This window comes from Rattus norvegicus, chromosome 1, assembly GCF_021556685.1.
Source record: "Rattus norvegicus strain SHRSP/BbbUtx chromosome 1, alternate assembly SHRSP_T2T, whole genome shotgun sequence".
NCBI lineage: Eukaryota > Metazoa > Chordata > Mammalia > Rodentia > Muridae > Rattus > Rattus norvegicus.
The window spans coordinates 122585848-122599490 of NC_141534.1; the positions used below are offsets into that span (position 1 = coordinate 122585848).

Consider the following 13643-nt stretch of genomic DNA (forward strand, 5'->3'; position numbering starts at 1 on the left):
TCTTTCTTAAGAATGCACCTAAGTAAGAGCACAGGGATGTTATCAGCCCAAATATTTTGTTTTCATCAGTACCATAGGTGGTAGCAGAGTCCTAAAGAGATAGCCCTCTCATCAAGGTGTCTGACTATGAATAAAAAAGGACAGATGTAGTACAGTGGATTATAAGCCTGTCTGACTCTAGAGGACTTAGCTGACTCAATGTGATCAATCTCAGCCCAGATAAGAGTGATGGTATTAAGTTATCAATCATTTTGTTCAGCTTTTTCCAGAAATATTTGGGAATTATTATTGATCAAGGTATACGAGAGTGCCCTTGCACAAAGCTTTTCAAGGTACAATGCATAATGTGTATATTAGTGAGTGTAAGAAATTCCAAAACTTTCCTCATCAATGAACTTTCATATTCAGCAAAATGGTCAGAAAAATAAAATTCTTCCTAGTCACTAAAACTGCTGCAGGTCCAGACAAGACTGAATGAAGTTATGGTACACCCTTGCAACTCCATCAAAATGGATAGAATCATTAGTAATTGGAGAAATTCAAATACAGCTTACCTGTAAACTCCAGTTGTTCTCAGGAAAGACAGACACACCAAACAACTTCTCATCCAAAGATGTGAACCATGGATATCTGCACTGTGTCTTCAGGCCCCACAGAATGTGACCCTGAGAAGACAGATCAAAGCACATACCTCAGTTACAGAGGGCCAAATGAAAATTGGTGTGTATCTGGGTCTGAACCTGAGGGTCATGTCTGACCTTCCTCAAACCCATATCACATACTTGCAAAGTCACTGAGGGTTTTTTTTTCTAGGGTTTCCTTGGGTATAGTGTCATAATATTATCAAGAACTTGGCCTAATCCTATCTTCCTTCCTTGCCTTCAGGATAGCCTTTGTACATGTCTGGAATAATAGAACTAATCCGAAGATATACAGCACATCAAGCCACTCTAAAATAGCTACCTAAACATTCAGAAAGACCACAGGCACTCTTATGAAGCCATAATTTTCAATACATGCTGAGAAACTTTAAACAAGTGTGTTTGAATTTTTCACCCATTATCATTCCAGTTTCCTAGCAGTAGGTGGCATACTTTCTGAGGCTGTATGAACTAACCTCTATTCGTTTTTTATATATCTGTCTCTTTCTTTCTTTCTTTCTATATACCTATCTACCAATATGCATGCCATTAAACACTTTATTAAAATGGCTACCAAACTGGAGACCATGCAATCCTTCAGGAAACATCACCAAAACTTCAGAGTATAACACATTATGTTGCCATTCTTCTTATAAAGTTCACTAAGACCTAAAAGAGACCCTCCAGCATTCTATGAGTGTGATGGAAAATAGAAAACATTTCCATCCTCTCACCCAAATCTTGCCTCCAAGTTTTAAGAATGAGAAAGGAGTAATGAATTCCAAATAGCTGGACTCAGCAGCTTTCATTGACTTCCTCTGTGAACTCAGGCAACCCTCAGGCACTCTTCATAATAAAAAGGGTCAGAACAAGACAGAAATAGGTTCAAGGCCCAAAAATATGAAAATATAGATATATCACTATTCTGAGGTCCACATTATTATGTAGTCTCACTATGGCAACCATCTACATTTTTAAGGTTTTTTCAAGACATGTACTGTCACAATGTAATGGGTCAGAAAGTCATTGACCCTAGCAATTCCATATCTAGCACTCTCACATCTTTGCTTTGCCAGCTTCCTAGTGGAAGCCATTTTGGTGCGTCAAAGATTCCCATAGAACTACCATGACTATGTTATGTTGCTAAACAATTCTTTCTATACTGATTTACACACCTGTATCATACAAAGTTATACAGAACTCAATATTTTACCTGTTTACTCTGAAATCCAAGACTAAATTCTAGGTGCACATCTATAGGTGTAAGTCAGGGAAGCAAACATGGGAATTAGATGCCTTCCATGTCTAACAGTTGTCACCCTTGCTCTTTCTAAGTTGGTACTCTGAACTACTTTTAGTTTGTCAACAACACAAAGGGCACATTTACTTACAGAAATGTCTTGGAAATTAAAATAAAACACTCCAAACACTGGACCAAAGATCCTATGCCCCACAGCATAGTCCATCCAGCCTTCACCAACTTCACAAATGGTCTCTTGTTCTCTTTTCAACTGTGGCTTCCAAATCACGTTCTGACCTTCAGGGACCCACAGTACTTCTACTCATTACCAAAGCAGATGTAGCTCACCACTGTGGATTACACTGATAACAGTCACAATATAGCAAATTCTAGGACAGAGTCTTATTTCTATGTATTTCTTTGACTTCTACTCCATGGTTAGTACTAAACTCAGGCCTGATAACATATTCATACAGAAAATACATACTTTGAGAAGGAAGTAACTGTGCATCTGCTGCTGGTGTCTGTGACTCTGTTCTCTCATTTCATCCCACTCTTGCCTGCATAGCAACAATACCACAGGGAGATTCCTATGTAATCAAATTATGCTCACTTACTACAAACATATTTGTTTACCAAAAAAATGTAAAAATTTAAAAACTTAGGTCTTTCTCTAAGACAACTTTGCCAAACCGGGTGGTCAGCAAAGGCAGTGCAATGATTTAGAAATAGCTGCCTGACTTGTAAAGTACTTGAATCAGTAAATGTGCTGCATTTCAGTCATTATTAGAATGGTGATAATGAATATTCACTTATTTTGTTAAGCTCTTACAAATGAATGTTTGACAGGAAGTTACCATTTTGGCTAACTAGCCAATGGATGCTTGCAATCAGGTGGTCATTACACTCTTAAAACTGGAGATATATGATAAGTATGTTGAAATTTAAGACCTTACGCATCCAGGAGTAAAGGTGTCTTGCTTTCCAAAGGTAGTAACTGTCAGAAACTTTAAATGTGGGACATGTTAAGATTTGACAAGGTTTGTGGAATTTTAGGTCATAGCACTTCTACCAAAACCTTAAGAGTCATGAACAATTTGGGGAATTCAAATAATGCTTACCTGTAATCTTTACTTTTTTCTGTGGGTCCAGCACCTTGAACCACATTGCATGAGGCACTACTAGGTGCATTCCTCAATTCATAAATGATTTGTTCTTCCTCTTATTGGACTGAAGGTATGACTCATGGGAGTAAACCTTGAGATGAAAACATAAAGCACATACATTCTCTACAGAAAATGGATACATCATGGTGGTGTTGCAATACTCCAATCTGACTGGGAACACCAAGTAACACCTATTCTTTTCCTTCACATGATCTACCTAAACCCTCCGATCATGCAGCAATGCCAGTGTTTTCCCCAAGGGTTTCTGTAAGTACATTAGTGTCAATGTCTTACTCTCTAGTTTTCTCCCTGTCTGGCCTAAAGCAATGTCTTTGTACCTTTTTTTTTTTGACTGTAGTCACTGATTTCATAAGGTTTCTAATATATCAAATACTTCCAACCACAGCAAATGAGTATTAAATTACCATCAATGGTCATCTTCTGACAATGTCTCTCCTTTTCAATATTGGTTCACTGATGGCATTTCCAAAGACAAGCTTACTGGGTTTCACTGACCTGTGCTATCCAAGAAGCTAAGTATATCCCCTAATTAAAATATGCCTCCAAAACATCACATTTAATCGGAAGTATTCCTCCATGTTGTCATTATCACCAATGTGTGAACAATTCTCTGCCTTGTTTTATGGGGAATGGTCAACCTGATGCACTGGTTGCATTTCTATCTCCTTATCCATATTGTTCATACCATCTAGGGTTATGGTGCTAGAAATGTCTCTGACTCTTTGTTTTTCTGCTATTGCTTTGTCCCTCTGTTTCTTTGTATCTGTCTGTTGGCCTGTCTCCTTTCTATCACAATTAATCTTTCTTAGAAGACTGTATTCCATTACCTTCATAAAAGTTTTCTTATCTCTGGTGTCTCCACACACCTATAGACTTCTGAGTCTTCAGTTTCTCAACATATTTTGACACATACAATGCCCCTGTTGGACCGCTAAATCAAACATTAAAGAAAGCATCCCCTTTTGGAGTCTTAAAATTCATGTGATGATGTCTCTGGGCTATCTTCAACAACACCTTGCTTGACAATAAGCACTTCCTTCACTGACTAAATCCCTGAGGACTGCATGTTTCAACCCATTCTGCCTCTATTCCTCAGAATAATTCACATTAAGACTCAGTTCTTCCAAAGAATATAAACCTGTGGAAAGAGAAGTAAGGAAGGTATTGTAACAAACTGAAAATAAGGGAAAGACACATTTTCCTACTATAGTCTGCCCTCAACGTCTTCAGTGCAATTAAAGTGCTCTGGTACCGAGGCCCTTCACATACAGAGTTGCTATAGGAATTTCAATGTTCTGCCTACGCAACTTTTAGGGCTGACAATGCCATGAAGAATGCACAACTTAATACAAGACCTACAATGACAGAATCAGAACTGTATCTGTTTGAGAGATCTATCCTAAGGGGATCTCTTCCCAGAGAGCAGCTGTGTGCATTCATTAGGTAGGCAATGATAAGTTTTTCAGTGACTATCTGTGATTTCCACAGTGTCTGTGCATATGAGACACAAAGTATCATTGGAAAGGTTAAAAAAGAAAAATCCACAATAACTATTAATTTGCAACCATATCATCAGTGTATAACATCCATACTTCTTCATCCATATACTTTCATATTGCTTCATGACAATAATTTGGACTGATGTAATCTAGTATCTCAAAGGACTTCAACTTTGCATTCCGCTGATTGGGATGGGCATTGAATAAACTGTGCTACATTCAATGGTACAGTTTTACTATTAAAAAAAACAGAATTAAAAATATAACTAGTGTATATCCCAGCTATTTATCTCCTAAGCATATACATAGAGAAGCCACACACTATCATAAAAAAGGTATATGACCAAGGAAATGAAGCAAACCTAGTGGATGAAGGAAGCAACAATGGACATTTGGTAAATTTGTTAAGATTTATACTGTGGGATAGGCATTCAGGTCTTAAGAAAAATTAAATCAGAAAATTTGCAGAAAGATATATGTAAAATATACAATATTAAGTGAACTCACAGATCTCAGGAGAAAAGGTCCTTAAAAACTATAGAAGTATGTTATCAGAACATTCTTTACACTTAAGTTTTAACTTAAAAATGGAAGTGTTTGAGTGAATAAGAAATAAACGGTGAAAATAATATCATCATAGAACATATATTTCAATGAGGAACTTATATAAAATCTGAACATAAGATGATGAGTTACAACTGGGAAAAAACACATTCCAACACGTGTTTAAGGCATCCAAAACTACATAATATGAGACTTAATCTCAAAAAAATATAACACAAGTGGAGGAAGAAAGATACAAAAATGGAAAAAGAAAAAGAGCAATAAAGTGAAAGAGTGAAGTCCCTACTTCATTTTTTAAAATTTTATTTTATTTGCAAGTGTGTGTGTGTGTGTGTGTGTGTGTGTGTGTGTGTGTGTGTGTGAGTGTGTGTGTGTGTGTAGGTAAAACTTAGGTTGTAGTCTTTGTAAAAAGTAGTTTAATCTCCTGAGCCATTGCACTTGTGCTCCGTTGTCTTTTCAAGAAAGAAAATTACAACTATACACCCATACAAATATAAGAAGAAAATAAAGACAAGAAATCATTATGAATATTTAATATCCATTTGATAAACTTGTTTATTGAACACATAAAGAAGTATATGAATATAACATTTGATATGAATAAAGACATCAATGCTTCAGACATAAATGGCTCTCAGCAAAAGATGAATGAACTTTTCAACCTGGGACTTTTGTCAGTTAATTTTAACATACATTATCATAATAACTGAACATAAATCAATTAGATCAATAAAATTATGATTGATAACAGGTTTATTAATAATTGGAAACATTATTCTTGTGATGAATACTCAATACTACATATATTTCAAGCTTCAAATTACATACGATATGTGATTTTCTAAAAGCAAAACCAGTGATAAAAATATGCTAATTTTCATCATATATCTCCATCTTAATTAGTTTTTCAATATTATTTGGAATTCAAATTGGTTTAAATTTTGTTTGCACATATTTCATCAAATCTCATAGGTGAAAAAAGAGAAAAATCATTTTTAATACATCTTTTATGTTTCAGCTCTTATTTTATACGATAATCAATTCTTTAGTTAACATAGATATAATTAAATATATTTTTATGTCTGTGGCCACTTATAACACATTTATGAATCATATATGTATGTACTTTTTCACTTAGTCTTATCATGCTTACTTTTCCAATTGATTTAAATGAGTCTTTCACAAAATATGCTAAGTATATTTTGAATAAATAATTGATGAGAAACTAAGACTTAATTACAAGTTAATTTTAAGTTAATAATCCTAGAGTCTTTGTTTTTCTCTAGCTTTAAGCTTTAGAACCAGACAACATAAAAAAGAGGAAACTTGGAAAATAAAATATAATTATAATAAATATGGCACATTGGTTGCATATTAATTATAATGCTGCTAATGTAATAATACTAGTAATATTAATTCAGTAGTAATTTTGTTATAATTAAAGTCACTTTTCATGGGATACAGATAAAAATAATGTTTCTAAGAAACAAGATTTACATATAAATGTGATGAATAGAAAAATATAAAGGAAGATAATGTCCACTAAATTAGGAATTTAAAAGAGAAAATGTGGTAGGCCAACAAATAACTGGACCAACTTGAGCTATATCACTTATACAAGAAATAAATTCCTAACATTATTTATGATACTATGTTATGCTTATAGAGAGGAGCATAGCAAAATTTTACTCTCAGTCTCTCCCAGCAGCTGACAGAATCAAATGCAGAGACCTACAACCAAAGATTTAGGTGGAACTCCCAAAATCTTGTGGAAGATTTGGGAAAAAAACTGAGGAAGCCAGAGGGGATGAAGACTCCAGAAAATTGAACAACGGAGTTAATTAATCTGGAATATTCAGTGCTCTAAGAGACTGAAGGACCAACCAAAGAGTATACAATGGCTGAACTTAGCCCCCCCCACACACACACACACAAAGACACAGACACATGAAGCAGACATGCAGATTGGTCTTCATGTGGGTCACCCAACAACTAGATTGGGTGGGATTGCCCTGATTCTATTTCAACTTCATGTCCAGGGGGAGGGAGGAGTGAGAAGCAAAACCAGGTGGGGGACCTCCCCTTCTATGAGGACAAGGGGCAGGGTAATGTGCAAAGAGATTTGTAGCAGTGGGTTGTGGGGAGAAATACAAATTTGGGGTGAAAAGAAAAAAAAAAGAAAGAAAGAAAGACCGACAGGCAGAGAGGAAGGAAGGAAGGAAGGGAGAGAGGGAGGGAGGGAGGGAGGCAGGAAGAATCAAAACAAATCCCTACAAAACTAATTCCCTGTCAGAGGAGCCCATTTCACTAAAATCATAAAGGAGATAAAAAACTAGTTAATGGATTTTTATAGTTAAATAATAATTCATTTATGTTTACTAAAATCCTATACTGTTTCATCATGTAAAACTTTACTTCTACTATCTGCTAAGCCAACTACTCAAACACAGAAATTATTACATTTTACCTTTAGTATTTCACAAAAACCACATAAACATGGACTAAATTCTAAACATTCATGGTCATCCTATACTACTGAAATTCATCGCTCAAAGGATAAAAAGACAATCACATGAAGGAACAAGATATGAAAATCGTATCATGGCATTTTGCAATAACAAACTACCTATGAAAATCTAAAATTGGAGGAAAATGTTATGATGAACAATTATTCATATGTTCTCAGACTTTCAATCAATATTAACAAAGTTCTAAAAATAGCAAATAACTTTAAAATGATGTAGAAAATTTAAACATAATCTTATGTTTCAATAGTGAATTGAAAAGAGGAGTATTAGGATAAAAGAGAAATGATTGGTAGTCCATGCTTGCAAGCCCAGTATTTGGAAGCAAAGGCAGGCACATTTCTATGAGTTTGATGTCAACTTGGTCTGTAGAGAGACTCACATACTAGCTAAGTCTACACAGTGTGCCCTAGCTAACCTTACAGAAAAAAAATATTAAATATTACTAAACAGGGGTTGGGGATTTAGCTCAGTGGTAGAGCGCTTGCCTAGGAAGCGCAAGGCCCTGGGTTCGGTCCCCAGCTCCAAAAAAAAAAAAAAAAAAAAAAAATTATAACAAAAAAACTTAGAAGCAAGCATGCTGGCACACATTTGCAATCCCAGCACTTGAGATAGAAGACAACGATCTTTTTTTTTTTTTTTTTTTTTTAATTTATTTACTAACTTGAGTATTTCTTATATACATTTCGAGTGTTATTCCCTTTCCCGGTATCCGGGCAAACATCACCCTCCCCCCTCCCCTTCCTTATGGGTGTTCCCCTCCCGACCCTCCCCCCATTGCCGCCCTCCCCCCACCAGTCTAGTTCACTGGGGGTTCAGTCTTAGCAGGACCCAGGGCTTCTCCTTCCACTGGTGCCCTTACTAGGATATTCATTGCTACCTATGAGGTCAGAGTCCAGGGTCAGTCCATGTATAGTCTTTAGGTAGTGGCTTAGTCCCTGGAAGCTCTGGTTGCTTAGCATTGTTGTACATATGAGGTCTCGAGCCCCTTCAAGATCTTCCAGTAGAAGACAACGATCTTAATGTTGGCTACATAGTTACAATGCCAATGGGTATTACATAAGGGAAAGGTAGAGTGGGTATGAGAGAATAAGGATGAATTATATCACCTAAAATATGATAATACAAGATGCCGTTCAATAAATAATAAGTTATTTTAAAGTACATTTACAAACTGGGAAATATCAGAAACATTACATTTTTACTAAGATCTAAGTTCTAAAACTAGGCATTCAGATTTCTCACAATTGTTTTAAAAGTGTCAATGGAAACAACAAGAATACCCCTTTACTTTCGTTGTTTCACAAAATTCCCCGAAACATTTTGCTGACAACCTCAATGAATCTGAAGAAAAACCCAAAGTGTCTTCTGTGATAACTCTCAAAATTCTCTACTAAGGCTTAAAAGGGTTGGAAAAGATGGGAGTTGCAAACAAAAAAGAATTAGACACCAAATCACTGAACAACTATAGAGATAAGACTCCAGAGAAAAAAACACTATGATTTACATGTTCTTTGAAATCTTATCAAATATAAATACTACTAAATAACTATAATTACACTATTTTTTCATAATTGCATTTCTATCAAAATATAAGTCTGTCTTTTATAAATGTATTATAGTATAATTCACAAAGTTTTTTTCTCATCCCTCTGTTCATCAATTAATTTAGTAAACAATAACCAAAATCTTTCTTTTGGAAATTATAGTGTTTGATAATAGAAAGAAGATAATCCCTGTCAAGTAGGAGCTCATTATATTTCTATTGAGTAAGAGAGACAAAATGCTATAAATACAAATGTTTAAAAACTTGAAGAGGGCTGGAGAGAGAGATGGCTCAGCGGTTAAGAGCACCGACTGCTCTTCCAGAGGTCCTGAGTTCAATTCTCAGCAACCACATGGTTGCTCACAACCATCTGTAAAGAGATATGATGCCCTCTTCTGGTGTATCTGAAAACAGCTACAGTGTACTTATATAAAATAAATGAATAAATCTTAAAAAAAAAAAACTTGAAGAAGTAAAATACAAAAATGTTTAAATACCTATAATTATTTATGTTAAGGCACCTTGATCTTACCTATATTTTACATCTCACTGTTGTTCAACAAATCTCACCAAATTATACCAACCTAGCAAAATATCCCCCAACCAGAATTTTGACACTAGGTATATGAAGGACATTTATGGCCTCACTCACAATAATATCAAGGAGGAAACTTTTTTTTTAACTGTCCTGGGAATATTTTATTTCTTAAACTGGTAGCAAGATAACAAGCAAGCTATTTTATACAGTTTTGGTTTTAATTTCACATATTTTTAAAACACACAAGGTCCTGTTATATCTCCAACACTATAATCTCTAAAAAGCAAACATGTAAGAACTGACATAAGATATTTGGGCTCGGGGTTGGGGATTTAGCTCAGTGGTAGAGCGCTTGCCTAGCAAGCGCAAGGCACTGGGTTCGGTCCCCAGCTCCAAAAAAAAAAAAAAAAAAAAAAAAAAAAAAAAAAAATGAGAGAGAGAGAGAAAAAGAAAAAAAAAGATATTTGGGCTCAGAAATGATTGGGGTGTAGATGCGAACTCCGACACTAGCCCTTCTCCCAGGGATGCTAAAGGAGGAAACTTACAAATGAATGAGAAATGTTTTTTTTTTAATCTAGTACTATTCAAAAGTGAACTAAAGGAATCAAGTTTTACAAAGTTAGTATCAGAAAAATGTTAATTTTACTTAGAATAGTTCATGACATACTAATAGATTCAATGCAAGAAAATACATATAACAGTACCAAATTGGCTATATACTGCTTGTATGGCATCTTGTTATTTCTTGCCTCTTAAAATTTTTCAAATTCCTTCTCTTTTGAACAAACAACTCCTTTTCCTTTTTCATATAATTCCTAATTTAGTGGGCTTTATCTTATTTTATATTTTACTGTTCATCACATTTATATGTAAGTTTTGTTTCTTAGTAACATATTTTTACCTGAATCCCTTGAACAATGACTAACACACTTTGTTTATATCAAAGACTCATGTTTGAATGATTGGGCCATAGGGAGTCGCCAATGAGGTGTAGTCTTGTTTAAGTGGGTGTGGCATTGTTTGAAAGTGTGTCACTATGGGAACAGGCTGTAAGTTTCCTATGATCAATCTATACCCAGTGTAGTACACAATCTCCTTCTGCTGCCTTCAGATCAAATGGAGAATTCTTGACTCCTCCAGCATGATGTTTAGATGCATACTGCTATGCTTCAAACCATGACGAAAATGGACTAAACCTCTAAAATTGTAAACCAGTTCCAATGAAATGTTTTCTTTTTATGAGTTTCCTTGTTCATGGTGTCTCTTCATGTCAATTAAATACAAACTAAGATAAATGTTATCTAATTCATAACACACGATTTTCTGTTTTTTGTTTTGTTTTGTTTTTTTCATTTTTTGTTTGTTTTTTGTTTGGTTTGCTTTTGTTTTGTTTTGTTTTTGTTTTCCTTTTTTTGAGACAAGCTTTCTTCCAAACAGCCCCAGCTACTCCGGAACTCGTTATGTTGAATAGGCTGGCATCAAACTCACAGAGATCTGCCTGCCTCTGGAGTGCTTGCATTAAATGCATATGCCTTTCTTTCAGTCTCTGTTGGACACTCTGTCTCCATATTTCTTCCTGTGAGTGTTTTTGTCCCCTCTTCTAAGAAGGACTGAAGCATCCACAATTTGGTCTTCCAAAGCCAGCCACCAAAGCCAGACAATATTGTGAATGAAAAGAAGTATATGCTGACAGGATGCTGATATAGCTGTCTCCTGAGAGGCTCTACCAGAGTCTGACAAATACAGGGTGGATGCTGGCAGCCAACGATTTAATTGAGAACAGGGTTCCCAATGGAGGAGATAGAGAAAGGACTGAAAGAGCTGAAGGAGTTTGCAACCCCATAGGAAGAACAATATCAACCAACCAGACCCACCCACCCAACCCCAGAGCTTCCAGGGACTAAACCCACCATGCCAAGAATACACAAGGATAGATCTACGGTTCCAGCTGCATATGTAGCAAAGGATGACCTTGCTGGGCATCAGTGCCAGGAGAGGACCTTGGTCCTGTGAAGGCTCAATGCCCCAGTGTAGAGGAATATCAGAGCAGGGAGGTGGGAGGAAGTGGGTGGGTAGATGGGTAGGGGGTAAGCATCATTAAAGAAGCAGGGGGAAGATAGATGGGACAACATATTTCTGGAGGGGAAACCAGGAGACTGAATAACATTTGAAGTATAAATAAAAACATATCCAATAAAAGAAAAACATGTACACAATTTTTTTTAAAAAGGCCCAAACATAAAAAAAAAAAAATCATGTGCCAAAAGAACCTGCTAAGTATATTCTCATCTGTCATAAATCAGTAGATGTGTCTTTAGTACTACTTGAATTCCAATACTAAATACATGAACTGGCTCACAAAATCAAAAAAGTACTTTTAGGAAATGTCTATCATGGAATGTGAGATACCTAGACAAATAAGTTTAAAAACCTAGGTCAGGTTTGGAGATAAGGGCATTCCTCTTATAGAGGACATGACATCCATTCCTATCCCTCTTGCTTGTCTACTCATGGCTGGCTACCTGTACTATCTGACTCCAGATTCAAGGGTCTGGTACTCGCTTCTGGTCTCCACAGGCATCTTTACTTGCACACCCTTACCCACACATCGACGTAAATACATAATAATTAAATTCAAATAAATTTTAAAAATGCTTAGGTCAAAGATAGCAATAAACACAAACCATTAAGTGATGAATGATTTATCTGACATTAGCCATAGAACTACAGTGTTTTCTCTAAAGATTTAAAAAGCAGCATTCTTGATTACTTTCTGTCCTGCCTTGTCTTACCAAAGACACATTTCCAGCTTCTCTAAAATAATTAATTCTAGAAAGAAAATACTTAAAATAGAAGAGTATAAATAGGGATAGAATGACTCCTTTGGTAGGGACCAAACAGCAAATATAAAAAAGGATAATAAACAGAATATGTGATTTATTTTTCCAGAGTTAAATGACTTTTAAACCAGTAATTAGGAGCTCAATATCTTTGGTCTTCTAAAAGTAAAGTAAATGAATGAAAGATGAAATGAATAAAAAAGAAAATTCAGAGACACAAATCATATATGACATGGTATAAATTTTGATAAATTGAAAAATAGGTACTCATTTATAAGCCACTATGTAGAAAAAAAATTATAGTGCATCTCTGGAAATGTAGTATACAATTCTCCTTACTCATTTGACAAGAATATCTTCCAAACACATATTTTCTCCTAATTCTACTTATGGTATTGTCATTTACTGTCTTTCAGCAAAATTTATCTTGTCCTACAAGAATTTCTATCAAATTTTTCCTTATGTACATTCTATCTTGCTCTACTTCCTTGATTTCTAGCATCATATGTTCTTGACTCCTTTATTAACTTATCATTAAATTTGGTAATTTTCCTTTTGCTTGGTCTCTCCTTCACTCTATTACTCAATAAACATTCTTAAACTTTCCAAAAAAAAAACATTTTTAAAGAGTGCAAAAATCACACCTCAAAAATATTATTCAATGGATGCAAGAAGTAAAAGAAAGAATACAAATGGGAACCAAAATGATATTAGATTAGTTTTTGCAAAAGTAAAAGATTACAATGGAATTTTGTGATGTCAAATATACTGGGTGATATATTTATGTAACCAACATGGAATGCTGAAGGGAATGTCAAATAATACACTTGCAATAGTCTAATATGTTCATACTCACTCAGAGATGAGCATCATAATATTTGGTGGATAAGAGTACGAATTATCTGGGAGAAGTAATCAGAGGGAAAACATGATCAAGGTTGTTTTATTTTTGTTTCTTTGTTTTGTTGGTTCTTTTGTTTTTTTGAGACAGAGTTTCTCTATGTAATCTCAGATGGTCTATGTAATCATTCTGCAGATTAGATTGGCCTTGAACTAAAAAAAT

At 35.1% G+C, this 13643-nt stretch overlaps 2 non-coding genes across 2 annotated transcripts; both read right to left on the minus strand.

Annotated features, from left to right (window-relative positions):
- Positions 1–205: 205 nt before the first annotated feature.
- LOC120100336 (small nucleolar RNA SNORD116) lies at positions 206–295 on the minus strand. The gene has a single exon (XR_015655688.1). It is a non-coding gene; the product is annotated as a small nucleolar RNA SNORD116 (small nucleolar RNA).
- A 2357-nt stretch (positions 296–2652) lies between these two features.
- On the minus strand, positions 2653–2747 carry LOC120100337 (small nucleolar RNA SNORD116). Its single transcript, XR_015655689.1, has one exon. It is a non-coding gene; the product is annotated as a small nucleolar RNA SNORD116 (small nucleolar RNA).
- Positions 2748–13643: the final 10896 nt, after the last annotated feature.